The sequence below is a fragment of the Suricata suricatta genome, chromosome 2, assembly GCF_006229205.1.
Source record: "Suricata suricatta isolate VVHF042 chromosome 2, meerkat_22Aug2017_6uvM2_HiC, whole genome shotgun sequence".
Classification (NCBI taxonomy): Eukaryota; Metazoa; Chordata; class Mammalia; order Carnivora; family Herpestidae; genus Suricata; species Suricata suricatta.
Window position 1 is genome coordinate 2,195,624 of NC_043701.1, and position 15,499 is coordinate 2,211,122.

Below are 15,499 nucleotides of genomic sequence, written 5' to 3' on the forward strand. Positions count from 1 at the left end.
GGTAGTTTTTTTTTAAGTGCTTTGGGGGTGCCTGGGGGACTCAGTCGGTGGAGCATCCAACTCTTGGCTTCAGCTCAGGTCGTGCCCTTACTAGTCGTAGGATCGAGACCACACTGGGCTCTGCACTGAGGGCGGAGCCTGCCTGGGATCCTCTCTCTCTCTGCCCCTCCCCTGCTCGTGCTCACTCTCTTTCTCAAGATAAATAAATCAACTTTAAAAAATAATAAAGAAATACATAAAAATAAAAAGTGCTTTAGTACTTTAGCGAAAGTGCTTTCAAGAATACACTTGTGAACTGTGCCCTCTCCATACAATGGAGTGCCAGCTGGCTGGTGTTTCCTGTGAAATCTACGTGGCAGTGTGGACCCATGGACATGAATTTGCTCCTACGAGAATCGGTATAGTAGGGATATATAAACATACAACTAAGTTTTATAATAATCTATATCATATGTGTGACATAATCTATCCCACAAATAAACCTGTATCTACACGTCTCTGACCCCGCGGGCTGTGTTGAAGGTGTGGGTGTGTTTTCATCCATGCACCAAAGCCTCCTGGCTGAGTGGACACCAGCTTTGCGGGAAGGACGTGAAGGGAAGGAAAAGCTTTCAACTTCCGCTCTCTGTTGGTTCTTTGCAACGAGTATGTGTTTCTTTAGTATTTTGTAGTCAATAAAATTTTTAATGTTTTATTTATTACTGAGACAGAAACAGAGCATGAGTGGTGGAGGGTCAGAGAGGGAGGGAGACACAGAATCTGAAGCAGCTCCAGGCTCCGGGCTGTCAGCACAGAGCCCGACTGGGGGCTCGAGCCCACAGGCTGTGAGATCATGACCTGAGCCAAAGTCGGATGCTTAACCGACTGAGCCACCCAGGCTGTAATCAATAAAATTTTTGGCAAATTTTATGCCAAAGGATTTTACTGATACTGTTTCATATACATTACACGAGAGAAAAACCAACAAGAGAGACCATGCTGGGAAAGAAGTGCGTAGAGGAGTCCTACACATCGAGTGTGAGTTGGAAAACCTTTTGAGGACCGCGAGTAGAAAACGTGTCTGGCTTCCCACCTACGATTCCTCGCCTCGACTGATATCTTGGAAAAATTATCAATGTGCCCAAAACCCGTTGACCCAAATGTTGATCCCAGAATTTTCTGGAACCCCGTGCTTCACTGGCTGAGAATGGATCGAGGAACGCGGTGAATCCACATGGAGAGCAGCCCCGGCCACCAGCCAGACACCGGATGAACCTGAGCCCGTGACCTGCGTGGGCAGATCTTAGAACAGCATTGAGGGGAACGTGAGCTGAAGAGTTTCAGGTCAGAACAGAATGATACCGTTTACGGAGAATTTTTAAAACATGCAAAGCAATGTTGCCCGTTAGTTACAGAGACAATGCTGCCCGGCGAAATTAGAGGCAGCCCTGGGAGCGTCCAACACAAAACCAGATTCTGTTCTGAGCCCGAGGAGGGTGCGTGGATCGGGGGCGGCCTCTGGAGGACTCACTTCCCGTAGCTGCGGGGCTGCCCGGTGCACTGCCAGCTGTATTTGTCGTGTCTGAAAACTTCTAAACCGTAGAAGTCCATTCAAGAAGTAGCTGCCAACACACAGAGACAGGAGGTAGGACACAGGGGGGCAGGGCCCCTGCGTCCCCGCACGGGGCTGATACTGGAGACAGCGCGAAGTCCCGGGTAGAGGTGATGCTTGCACAGTATTGTGGATGTATCCAGTGCCGCCGACTGTAAGCCTGCGGCGGGTAAGGTGGCAGATGTGACGCTGTGTATTTTACCAGCATGACCCAAGGAGGGACAGATGCTCGCCGAACCCTCAGGGAGCCATGCCCTGGGACACGAGGTGAGATGCGGTCCCCATTCCGAAGACACAAAACAGAAGTCTCAAAACCATGCAGTCTTCCGGAAGCCGTCCAAGGCTGAGCAGAGACAGAGGACGTGTGTGTGGTCACATCCAGAGACGCCTGCCCAAAACCAGCTCTGGGGAAGACCAAGCAGCGGCTGAGCCCCCATCCAGGTGGGCCGGGTGTGGGAGGTGCTCACGGCCCGTGCCTGTGAGGTCACTGCGCTCTGCCTCCCTCGGACCCCCCTGCCCAGAGTGGCTCACTGGTGCAGAGAGAAGACCCTGGAGCAGTCAGACCGCTGGTGGCCTCGAGGACCCGGGAGGTGGGGGCGGGGCCTCTGACCCTGGCCTTGCTGCCTGGCCAGCTCTCTCCCCCCCGAGCTGCATCCGGGACCCAGGCTAGTGGCAGGACAATCTGAGGGGTAGACACGTGGGTTACTATGCAGTAGCCTGACAGGTGCCACCTGGATGGCCACCCCAACCTCACCCTCAGCCCCCAGATCCCCTGGCATGTCCCCACCCCGGCCTGAAGGTGTCAGACGCCAGGCTGTGACCGAGCCTTTATGTCAAGTCCGCACCGTGCTGAGCACTGTCGGGGTGTAAATCCACTAATCCTCGGACCGCATATGCCCCCATTTTACAGACGAGGAAACCAGCACACAGAGTTGAGTAAAGTGCTGGAGGTCACCCACTGGTGACAGAGGGATTTGGGCACCACCTGTCCCGTCCCAGAGTCCATGCCTCTGATCGTGGTGTAAGAAAGAAGAGGTGCATTGTCTGGTCGGAGGCAGCATTTCTCCAAACTCTGCCCATTTATATCAGAATGAATCTGGGGGCGCACACCCACTGGCTCCCTCTCCCTGGTAACGACCTCACCAGTGCGGCAGGTCCAGCTGCACAGAGCGGGGCGCAGGGACACATGCTCAGAAATTCATTCAGCGTGGGGGGTGCCTGGGGGCTCAGTCAGCTGGGCGTCCGACTTCAGCTCAGGTCAGGATCTCACAGTTCGTGGGTTCTAGTCCCACGTCGGGCTCTGTGCTGACAGCTCAGAACCTGGAGCCTGTCTTCAGATTCTGTGTCTCCCTCTCTCTCTGACCCTCCCTTGCTCACACTCTGTCTCTCTCTGTCTCAAAACTAAATAAAAACATTAAAAAAATAAATAAATAAATTCACATTCGGGATCTGGGCACTGTTGGCACAAAAACACCACTCAACTCATGACCGGAAGACTCAGCTGACAGTCCTGGCTCTGCCAGTCACCAGCCGTGACCCCAGGCGAGCCCGCCCCCCACCCTGGGCACCACGTTTCTCCTGTGGACCAGTGGGCTGAGTGCCAGGCACACTCGGCTATTCTGGGAGCCACCCTGGGCTCCAGGGCTTTGTCGCCAGCTCCCAGGGAGACTGCACGGGGAACGGGCAGAGTTAGAGGGCAGGGTCCACGGGAGGGCGGGTCTGCGGACCCTGGCGGGAGAAGGCACAGGGACACGGGCTAAGGACTGACCCGGAACAGTAGTTTTCCAGCATCCGAATGGAAAAGTCCTCCTGGGAAGCTGCAGGGTTTAGCTCTGCCCCCAGACGTGGAGACAGCGGAAATCCCTGGCTCGGTGTTATCAGCGTGCAGCCCTGGATTCCAGATCAAGTCTGGTCCTGCTCGCAGAGAGGAATCAGGACTCACGGGCTAATTTGCTTTGAGTCACCACCAGAACTCTGCACAGGTCGTGATTAATGCTCGTGCTATTTAGGGAAAGAGTCACAAAGCCACCGAACCCTTCTTCCTCTTGCCCTGCCTCCGCCCCCACGTGGGCACTGGGCCTTTGTTTTACCAGAATAACACAGACACAGCTCAATGGTGTGGGCTGAGCCCAAGCACCCAGCACGCCTCTCCTTGCGTGCCGTGCGACCACAAACTGGTTCTCCAGTGGCCCCCGTGGCCTGGCTGGACCCTCAGGATCTGACCCCAAGGTCAGGACGGACAGGCTCAGCCGCCAGCGCCCCCTCCTTCCCCCAGACTCACACAAACTCCTCTCCCCGTTGTGTGCTTGGGGCAGCTTTCCTCAGGCACCTGCCGGCCACCCCCGGCCCGTGCGCTTGGACCCCGAGGGGTCTCGGCTGCGCCCTTGCAGCCCCCAGTCTCCGCGTGAGATCCGTGGAACGGGGACATGCACAAGTCACCCTCCTATGAAGACATGACCACAGCGCTTCCCCCCAAGACCAAGACTGTCTCGGCGCTCCGTGATGACTACCCAGGACGACGGTCCCTCCTCAGAACCGGGAGAGCGGGGGCTGGCGCCGATCCGCAGGAGGCAGACGGCCACAAACTTCCACAAGTAGGAGGCTTGCATGAATGCTGGAAGGCAGGGTCTCATCATTTTTGCCTGACTCCTTACAGGCTCATTTTTTTAAATTTTTAAGTGTTTATTTATTTTTCAGAGAGAGAGACAGACAGAGCATGAGCTGGGAAGGGGCAGAGAGAGGGGGAGACCAGAATCCGAAGCAGCTCTAGGCTCCGAGCTGTCAGCACAGATCCTGACTCGGGGCTCAAACTTACAAACCGTGAGATCATGACCTGAGTCGAAGCTGGACGCTTAACCGACTGAGCCCCCAGGCACCCCAGGGCTCATTTCTAATGGAATATGTGCACAATATCAAGCAGGAGTTAAGGAGCGAGAAAGCTCCCCTGACGCTGAGCTGGGGGGCGTGGCTGCCTGAGAAACCTCCACGGGTCCCGATGAGCTCAGGTGTCTGACTCTGGCCGCCAACTGGAGCACAAACGAAATGTTCACCATAAGACATCTTCCGTTTCACTCAGAGCCGTTTTTTGGGGGTTTTTTGGAGCCTGTCACTTTGGGGCAGAGCTCAGCCCTACTCAGCAGGTGCTGAAACATGTTTGCTGAAGGCCGGTGCCACAGGGGGCTCAGACATCAGCACCTAAAACCCAGGACAACTGCAGTGGGTCATTTTCCAGCCTGGCTAGGTTTCTCTTGGAAGTAAAGGAAACAGGGGCGCCTGGGGGCTCAGTCGGTTGAGCATCTGACCTCCGCTCAGGTCGTGATCTCCAGTTTGTGGGTTCGAGCCCCGCGTTGAGCTCTGTGCTAACAGCTCAGAGCCTGGAGCTGCTTCCAGTTCTGTGTCTACCTCTCTCTCTCTGCCCCTCCTCTGTTCATGCTCTGTCTCTCTCTGTCTCTCAAAAACTGAATAAACGTGAAAGAAAGAAAGAAAGAAAGAAAGGAAGGAAGAAAGAAAGAAGACAGAAAGAAAGAAAGAAAGAGAAAGAAGAAAGAAAAAGAAAGAAAGAAAGAAAGAAGAAAGAAAGAAAGAAAGAAAAAGAACGAAAAGAAAGAAAGAAAAGAAAAGAAAGAAAGAAGGAAGGAAAGAACGAACAGAAGAAAGGAAGGAAGGAAGGAAGGAAGAATATTCATAAGACATAAAAATGTAAAATCTCTGGGCAAAGCCGGGTCCTGAGAACGCGCCGGCAGCAGGTGCAGTAAGGAGTGGTGAGTGTCCTCTGCGAGCCGCTGGCGGGGCAGCGCTGGCACAGGGAAGGTCAGTGGGCTCCCGAACACCAGCTCTGCACCCAGGCCGGCCTCACACACGCCGTGAGCCCCGTGCGCTGGGCGCGCCCTGTGGGGAGGGGTGAGCGTGCGGCGCAAACTCTCGTCCCTTCCACCTCCTGCAAAATGATCCCATCACACCCGCCGTGCAGCTTGAAAACTGTTTCAGCCTTCGGTCCAGCACCTCTACTTCTAGAAACCTATGCCAAGAAAGCAACACAATGTTACTAATAAAAGCACACTGTTTTGTTGACAGACGAGAATCAAAACCTTGTTTGTCATAGAAAATATTCAAGGGGCGCCTGGGTGGCTCAGTTGGTAAAGCATCTGACTTCAGCTCAGGTCCTGGTCTCACAGTTTGTGAGTCTGAGCCCCGCCCTGGGCCCTGTGCTGACAGCTAGGAGCCTGGAGCCTGCTTCCGATTCTGTCTCCCTTTCTCCCCCTCCCTGCTCAGGCTGTCTCTCTCTGTCTCTCAAAATGAATAAACATTAAAAAAATTATTAGAAAAAATTCAAACCGGAAAAAGCATACCCAAATCATAGCCCATGATTCAACCATTAGGAAAAATCCTATTTACAAAGAATCTTTAAGAGTATAGAAAACATGTATGAAGTAAAAATGGGAGAAGACTATGTTTTAATAGGGCTTTATAGCTCAACCATTTAAAATATGCACAAGAACAGAGAGAGAAGCAAACCATAAGAAACTCTTGAATACGAGGAACAAACTGAGGGCGGGTGGGGTGAGGGGCCGGGGGCCGGCTGGGCGCTGTCGGGAGGAGCACTGGGTGTCGTTCGTAAGCGATGCATCCCCGGGTTCTCCGAAGCCAAGACCACCCGCACGTCAGCTACCTTGACAATAAACAAAAAGCAAAATAAAACACAGATAAGGAAAGACGGGAAGGAACACACTGGCATGTCAGAGTGGACATTACTGTGGTTTTTCCCTTTCTTACTTTTCCCCCTTTTTAAATAAGCTTCATTGAATTTTCAAAACATTTTGTTATTTTGTAAATGTCTATAGCAGACATTTACAGTTTAGAACACGTCTACTCTTGGGCTTTGACGCCCGGGACCCCAGTCCCGTGGTTAGGCCGTGTCCCAGCATAGCGGGGGGGGGGGGGGGGGGGGGGGGGCAGCCCCTCCTCGGGGGTCCGGGCAAACCGGCCCTCAAAACACCCCGAGGGGGCAGGTTACAGGGATCTCGGCCCAGCAGCCCAGCAGTCGCCCCCTGCCCCCCACTGGCCCGCCACCTCTCTGCCCCAGGCTCTCCTCCATCCCGGGGGCCGCCAGTCTGTTTGTGTCCCTCCCGTCTGCCAGACGCTTCGGCTCTGGGGAAACAGGGGCCCCTAGTCTGACCTGCCTCCTGTGATGTAGTAGCCACTCAATAAATACACATCGAATGAATAAATGGCGTGTGACAGCATTCAACAACCCCTTGCTGAACACATACGAGCCAGAACGTAAGAGACCAGGCAGGGGGGGCGGAGACAGTCAGTGGTGCCCCGGGTCAGGGGTCGCCATCAACCGTGCACCCCAGGGACCGCACAGCACCTCCAGCAGCAACCCCGGCAGGGGGGGCGTTGGGAACACCCTCCTTCCAGGGCACCCCCTTGACCCCGCACTCTCCCACTACTGGACATACTTCGTGCCAGCAAGAAAGGGAGAAACACACTCCTTTCATCCCCGAATGGTCAGGGCTCCGCCTCCCCGGGGGGATGAATGTCCTCGTGCCCCACGGAGCCCGTTTGGAGAAAGGCCGGGAAGGTGCAGGCCAGGGCGCCCAGGGCGGCTCAGGTGAGCACGGAGAGCCGGCGGCTACCCAGCCACCCCCGGCCATCTGGTCACCCACCACCACCTTAAGATTCTTCACAGCGCCCTCCCGGCCATGGTCAGAAATGCGGACGCACAGTCTGATATTTTAAACCTAGTCTCTTCTAAAACAACCAAGGGCATGGTTATTAAAAATGTGTCCCCTGTAAAAGGTAGAGGCGAGACATTAAAAAGGGAGCCCTTTATCTCCTTGGTTATTAGATTGAGGAAAGACACTTACAAGCAGTGGCCAAGTTCATTGCTGTAGGTCGCAAACTTCACAAAAATCTTGGGGCCCGTCTGCGGCCATGCAGAGACGATCACCTTGTTGCGGGCTCATGAGGGAGCTTCTCCTCAGGGGGGTGAAGACACGGTCCTCGGCGGCCGTCAGGGAGCCGAGGGACGGCTCTGTCTAGGAGGAACCTCTGGGCTCGTGTCTCAGACGGGAGTAGACGACTCGGCGGGACGTCCTCACTGTCGTCACTGTCAGACCCACGCGGGTCAGGGCCTGATGCTCATGTCCGTTTGGGGGCGACAGTTCCCAGTCCTTATCCCACCCGAGGCAGGAGCAGCTTCCTGTCCCCGCCTCCCGCGCCGCCCGCACACTCTTTGCCTCAATGCTGCGCAGGTCCAGGGCCCGGCTCGGGGAAACGCCAGGTCGGGGCCGATCTGGGCGCGGGGGAGGCAATGCTCGCCCTGCCCGTGCATTTCCTGAGTTCTTCGGTGTGAGTCAGTTACCAAAACACTCACGGACGGAAGTGCTTCTCAGTGTGGAAGAAGGAGAGATGGGGGAACCCAGCCTTCCTTTCTAGTCCCTGAATCCTTCTTCGGGGTCATAGGGAGATAGTTTTGCAGAGGATCATACTCGGACGACTTCTGTGCTTCAGGAATGATTTCCAGGTGACGTCACGTAAATAAAAGATGGAAGCCCTTCTCTTGTACGAAGGAACACCCCCAGCACCACCACAGAGCACCGTGACCTCCGTCCCGCCCGGACTCGCTGGTTCCGTGAAGACACAAGAGAGAACACAAGACACGCTCCTGCCCTCAGGAATTTGCCAGAAACTAGAATCTGGAATTTTTTATAGGCAAACGCTGGTCTTAGGAAACCACCATGCTGCTGAAACACGTGCTGTGCGCCCACGGGGGTGCCCGGAGCTGCTCCCGGAGCGAGGGCCTGCCTCCCAGCGCGACGGGGCGGCGAGCCGGGTCGGGGCGGGGGGCACTGTCCCGGCCGCTCCTTGCAGCCATGAGAGCATAACTTACATCCTGACGGAACGGCCAGCCGACCATCCTCTAAAGCGTCAGCTCCTCGAGGGAGCGGACGTGGGTTTGCCATTGCAGCTTCCCAGAGGGCACCTCGCACACCCTGGGTCCTTAGAAAATACGTGTTGGATGAACAAAGTTATTATTTTGCAAATCATCAGGCCGCCTGCGGAGGGAACATTTGGGACCATGGGTCTATTTCTAGAAGGAAAGTATCGAAACCTGTGCGACAAATACCGACGAGGGGAGACACGGCCAGAACCTGTCCGTTTGCCCCCGGTGCGCCCTAACCGAGTCCCGCTGCCTCCACGCCGGGGATGTCCCTGCCCTTTCTCCGTTGTTCCTCACCGAGGAGCCGTCCCCAGTACCAGATCCGGCCATGCAGGCCTTTTCTCCGTAGGTGTTAACCCATAATCGAAGTCGCACCGGCTTCCGTGCCCATCCCCATTTAATAAATCAGGAGAGCCATCTCAGCGGCCTGATGTGACGGCATTTATGGGCACTGGCAGAGTCATGGCCACTTAACCGAGGCAATTAAGCCATGCCTTCCTCTCATTGTAAGAGATTGACTCGTGATAATTTATTTTTCCCAACGCAGCTGACGACGGGAAGGTGATATGCGAACCTCCAGAATATTTGTGTCAAAAAAGCCCCTCTTCCTGTCATTGCTCATCCCTGCGTTACACCTGTCCTCCAGGGAGATGACGAGCTATTGCTTTCACGTGGATTCGAGGGTATTTAGCGAGGCATCCTCAGAACCGGGCGCTGCCACACGACCCCAGAAACCTTCTAGAAGTCAGACAGGAAGCTGGCCTCAGCCGAGCCTCTCACTACGGATCAGAACACCAGGAGCGAACAGCCTGGTGGCCGCCCCCGTCTCACCAAGAGGGGGGAGGGATAGGACCCCAACTCTCTGCCCGGCGGAAGGGGCCGGCCGAGGACTGGGCTGTAGGACGTCTCTCTGAAGCTGGCGTTACGGGATCAAAGGCTGCGCACGTTTTAAAATAGAGATTTTAAAAATAATTTTAAAGAAATTCAAGTCCACACAAAGTTTTAAATAGAGTTTGCACATATCTATCCCCAAGGGGGTGAGCACATTCACATGCCCCTCTCCCAGGGCACCTTTCCTGACGTCAGGGGTCTGCTCTTGGCATTTGTTGCTGGTCTGAAGGGCTGGTGTGCAGGTCTGAGCTTGGAAAGGAGCAAGCGGAGGAAGGAGAAGCCACGGGAGAGTGAGGACAGACTGTTCCGGAAGCCCACCGGGGGTCTGGCTCTGGCGTACGTCTGCCCGTCACAACCCTGACCACCGGTGCTACCCTGGACCCCGTGCATCCGCCGTGCTCGGCCCACAGCTGCAGGGGCCCCGCCATTGGACTGTCAGCCCTGGCTCCTTGGGGACGGTCCTGGCCTCTTGTTGCACATGTCACACCATAAAAATTTGGCTTCTAAGAAATGCTTCACATCTTCTCAGATTTTCTAGAAAGGAGTAGTTCTAAGTAGTTGTGTTCAGGTGGTTAATGCTCAAGTCTGGTCTCAATAACTATTTCTCCAAGTTCTGTGACCACTGATCCAGAGAACCGGAAATAATCACCGCAGGCTCCCCACCCGCCGCCCTGCCCCAAATGCCCCTCCCTGGGCTGACCCTGCCTTCCAACAGCCGGTTTGCGCCTCTTGGCTTGGGCTTCGCTAACTCTGCCATGAGCTATTCAAAGCCCCTTCGTCTCTGATCCTAAAATATCCCTGTTTCTATGTCTCCTTAAAACTCTCTTTAAAGACAAAACCAAAAACAAGACAGTGGGAATCCTGAAGTCCCGCTGAACACACGCGGAAGCGCACACTCCACACCGGCGTGTCCACAGACGGTGTTTCCCTGGCGACTCAAGAACCCTAGAAGGTTGTGAGACTGGCCACATACGGATGTTTTCCAGATCTTTCCTGCTCCCACACCTGGGTCTGCAGGTGCGGCGGGGTCTGCCGGGCCCTGGAACCGCGGCCCGGGGAGGGGAAGGGACCTGGCACCACCCCGGGAGCGAAATCTGTGGTCCGCTTGTTGATCTCATGTGATGAAGGAAAGAGAGTCTCTGCGGAGCAGCGCTCAGCTCGGAGTGGTGGGCCTGACACCCGACCCCGGTCCCCACGACACGGTGACGGTTAGGAGAGCACGAGCCTCCCGCTTCGGCCGGTCAGCATCCCCGTCTTGCTGGAGGCAGGGCCCGCAGGTGCAGTGGCCTGGAAGCCATGCCCTGAGATGGACCCGCAGGAAAGTCCACCTTGAAGCCCGATCAGGGCTCTGTCGGGTCTCCTCCTCCTTCCCTGTGGGCCCTCGCAAAGCTCTGGTCTTCTCCAGTCTCCATCTCCTGGTGTCTAGTTCTGTGGCTCTGGAAAGAAGGGCCTTGTGGAAATTACTGGAAGCCAGGTTGTGCTTTGCAAAGCAAACTGTGCCGGCAGTCCGCTGGGCAAACTCCAGAGGTGCTGATGCCCAAGGAGCGCCTGGACGACCACAGGGGGCAGAGGGCCAAGCTGGGTGCCCCAAAGCCTGGGCTGAGGCACGGGGAGCCAAGAGGATGGCAGCCCATAGGGTCTGGGGTCACCATGGAGCCCGGGGCCCCCACAGACCCTGGCTGGCCACCTCAGGCCCTTCTGCATTAACGCCGGTGTGACATGCAGATGCCCGCCGTGCTTTCTGTGTGTGCCAGGGTGGGGCAGAGTGAGGAAAGGCTGGACTAGACGGGCAGCAGGGCAATCCCCCCCACCCCCGAATGTCTGTGGGGCTCTCACACCCGCCCGGTCGGTTCCTGGGACCTTCGCTCCCCTCCAGGGCCAAGATCCGAGTGCAGCGCGCCTCCCTCTCCGTCTCCACATGACCCTGAGGGTTCCCGGAGCCTCCCTGGGCCGAGGAGCCATCAGCTGGTTTCCACGTTCAGCCACTTCCTGTCCCCCAACACACACTAACCTCCTCTCCTGGCTTCAGGTCCCCTCCCGGGCCGCCCACCCAGCTCTGCACATCTGCACGTTCCACGCCCTAAGGAAAACCGCCTTCAGAACACAGCCGCCCTGGCCCCTTCCCCACCAGGCCCTCTCCGCAGTCTCTGCCTGGTTCAGTCATTCAGTCAGAGGGAGAAGGCCTCCTCTCGTCCTGTGTCCCCCGGGGAACATGGGTGCCGTGGGCACATCAGGGCCTCAGACAGGCTGGAGGATTTGGGCCCTTCACCCGCCTGGCCCTGCAGAGCCCCGTCGGCAAGACTGTCCTGGGCTGTGGGCCCCTCGCCCCAAGCCCAGCGGCCCCTCTCCTCCTCTGGGTCCGGTCCCAGGGCTGGGGTCTGGCAGCCTTGTGTCTGCTGCTTGTCCTCATCCTCCTGTCCTCCGCCAGCACCTCCAGGCCCATCTGATGGAAGAGAAAACGCAGGGCCAGCCTAGAGGTCACGGGCAGGGCCCGACCCGTCTCCACAGCTCCCAGTGGAGGGCCTGGGCACTCGCCGAACCTCCCAGTGCCCGGTCTCACCTGTGCCACGAGGATAATAAGGACAGAACCTTCCTTCCCAGGCTGCTGTGAGTTTTAAGGGTTTAGGACACTGGCTAGCCCAAGGGGACATTACACAAGTGACAACAATAAGCCTGTTTGTGATGATGGTGACAACGGGGATGATGGTGGTGGTGACGGTGACAGTGCTGATGGGGATGAGGGTGACGATGACACCACACAGGCAGTCACATGACCGTCCTTGCCCTCATTCGCCAAGGTCACAACAGAACCGATCCTTTTACCTCCATGGCCCAGCTCCTTGTTCTAAACTCTTCCCGTCACTTCACAGAAGAGTCAGCAGGCAGCCTAATGCAAGAACCTCTGCTTCTTGGCTTGTTGCCTTTTTCAATAAGCTGAAAATATGGAGAGTAATAACTCCAAGGCCTTGGACAGCTTCTACCACGGTCATTCGTTTGGTTTCGTCTCCTAAAATAGACACCGGATTTGGTAGCCTCATCTCCAATAAATTGATCTGAAAGAGCAAAGCAAGCAATCCTCAAATCCCAGGGATCTTGCAATCCACGTAGAGAAACAATCCCTCTTGATGGAAACCTTCCTTCCTTTTTCTCGCCTTGCCTCCCCTACACGCCATCTTGTGCTGGTGTCAGGAAAGTCCAAACAGACATATTCCTGGAGGACTTGGGGCACCTAGGAAGGGCCCCAAGCCTTGGTGCCTGGAATGCCTGAGGGAGGGCAAAGCCCTCCCCCACCACCCCAAAGAGGAACACCCACAAAACCAATCCAGAAGACCCTTGCACACACATGTGCACACACCTGCAGGTGTGCACACACACGTGCTCACACACATACCCCTGTACTCTCTGAGTACACGCACATGCACACGTGCACACACGCGCACACACGTCCATCCTTCCTGCATACTCTGTGCCCAAGCCGCCAGCTCTCCTAGGAGCGGACCGGGAGAGAGAGCACACGCTCAAGGCGGGAGGTGCCCGCGGGGCAGAAGGCACAGAAGGCGGCCTCAGGGACCCCACCGGACGCCTGCTCGCCGGGCTGAGGAAGACATCTGCGGCGCCACCAGGCAGACGGAGTGTGCTGTGGGCATGCGCTCCTTGGAGCAGAGTAAGGAGCTGCTCCAAGACCAAAGCAGCTTCCGCCTTGACCGTCTCTGAGGAGAGGCCCCGCCCCCCGGAGACCTCCGCGCAGTGTCAGGGGGGCAGCTGTCCCCTCACACCTGGAGAGGAAGCAGGAGCTGGCCTAGGACACGCGCTGTCCTCCCCGGCTGACAGATGGTCACACTGCCAGGAAACCCTCCAGGCAGCCGCGCGACCCGCAGGCTCTTGGGGACCCGCATGTTGCCTGTCTCGGGACCTGGGAAGGAAGGCGGAGTGAGCCCGTGAGCAGGAGGGGAAAGAACTGGCCTTGGCGCTGGGCGACCTGCACCCAATGGCGACGTCTGTGGTTTGATAACTTCGGGCAGGACACTCAAGTCTTCCACGGCCTCAGTTTGTTCACCTGCAAACTGGGGCCACTAATAATATGTGCCTCACAGGGCTTCTGTAACAATTAAATGAAACAATGTCTGTAGGTGTGGTGTGCGAACGGCCGCACACAGAGGGTGCGCCATAAACACCTGCTACTGTGATGATGTGTTTTTACGACGTTCAGAACGGCTTCCACCCCTGCCCGTCCACCCATCTTGTCTTCTCGGTTCCAGGAACGGGTGAAGAGTGCACATGGAAGATTTTAAATTTCAGGTCAGCAGAGGTGGGTTCTAATGGGGGGATGAAGAGGCAGCAGCAAGACACGGCTGGATAGTGCTGGGCAGGAGGAGGGGCACGGGGGCAGGGGGCAGGGGGCAGGGGGCGGGGGCAGGGGGTGAGGGGCAGGGGCAGGGGGAGGGGCCAGACTGGCTCAGTTGCTCTGAAGAGCACCCAGGGCAGCTGGCCTGGGGAGAGTGGGCCCCTCACAGCCCGGGGGGGCGGGGCGGGATCCTGGTCTCACCCAGGAAGAGGGTCATGGGGCTCCCGCCCCATGAGCTCCAGGACGGACTCACAGACACAGGAAGGGCGAGACACTGGCGCTCCGTTAACACTGGCTGATTCTCAGGAAGCCGCACCCCTCGGGACCGCAGCAAGGCAGAGGTGAGCGGGAGCATAGACTGTCTTATTCACTTTTTCAGACACACTCGGCCTATTTGTTTCAGACTCGATCTTCCCTGTGACTCGGACACATAAAAATTCAGGTTCTCAAGTGATTTCAGAGAAACAAATTATTTTGATGTAAGTATATCCCATGCAATGTTGGGGTATACTTATACTTAAAAAAAAAAACACCTCTGTTGTATATTTGAAATTTGAGTTTAGCTGAGCACTCTTTATTTCTATTTACTAACTATGGCAATCTCACCGGTGTTGGAAGCAAGCTGGTCGCAGAAATGGGCCACAGAACCATGGCCCAGGGGAAACCAGCGACAAGGGCTCTTCCTGGAAGTGGTGACCACGGTTCGCTCCGGTCCTCAAACCCTGAAGTGCGTGGGGTGGCATCATGCTTCCTGAATCCAGTTGTGTAAAGTGTGTGTGTCCACTTCAGAGACTGAATGTAAATCTTCCGGAGCCTGGCGAGGATTCCGTCAGAAGGCTCGTCCTGGAAATAGTCTCACGTCTATGAAGGGGCACGAACAATTGATTTGTCCAACAGCAGGGGACGGGCTCAGCTGATTGCAGTGCAGTCCCCAGAGGGATATGGGGCACGCACTGAGATCCACGGGGATCCCCCGGGGTGATCACGAACCGCGCTCCCAAAACTAATAGGAGCTACGGGGGAAGCAGGTTCAAACAGAAGGTCATGAGCAGTCAACTTGGTGCGGAGACACACTGTGCAGGAAGCATCTGAAAGGGTGACTCACACGTCCGTGGTGATTTCTTGAGTGGGTATAATTACAAGTCCTCTTGGTTTTCTTCTTTTTCTCACCATGAACTTTCTGATTTTTTTAATGAGCATCTCAAGTCAGTGCAACCAGAGGAAAAGGTTTAAAGATGACGCATCTTCAGCAGGCGCTCCACGTGCGCCTGGCGACGACATGGCCGAGGCCCCAGCACTCCGGCCCCTCGCCTGCCTTCACGCCCCTCTCTCCTCGGCCCGTGTTGGTGGGAGGACCGCCTCCTGCCGCCCACCGGGTCTGTGTGTCACAGTCCCTAGAAGGCTGCTTCGCAAAAGGGAAAGCCTATGAGAACACATGTGACTTCCCCAATCGCTTTGTAGAGAAAACTGTGTGAGCCCGCAGGTGCCGGCCCCCAAAACCGGGTGCACTCCTGCAGGGAGCGAGACGGACGTGGTGCCCGTTCTCTGGAAAGCCATCGTTCCGCTGGGGCCGCGGGCAGACAAGTCAGGAGACGTCGGAGTTGTGGGTGTGCAGATCCCAGCCAACGTGAGCACATGGGGGGCAGCCTCGGACGCCACACCTCCGTTTCCCCTTTATTTAGTCTTCGTTTAATAAGCGTTTATTGAATCCAGGCACTGCTTTTGG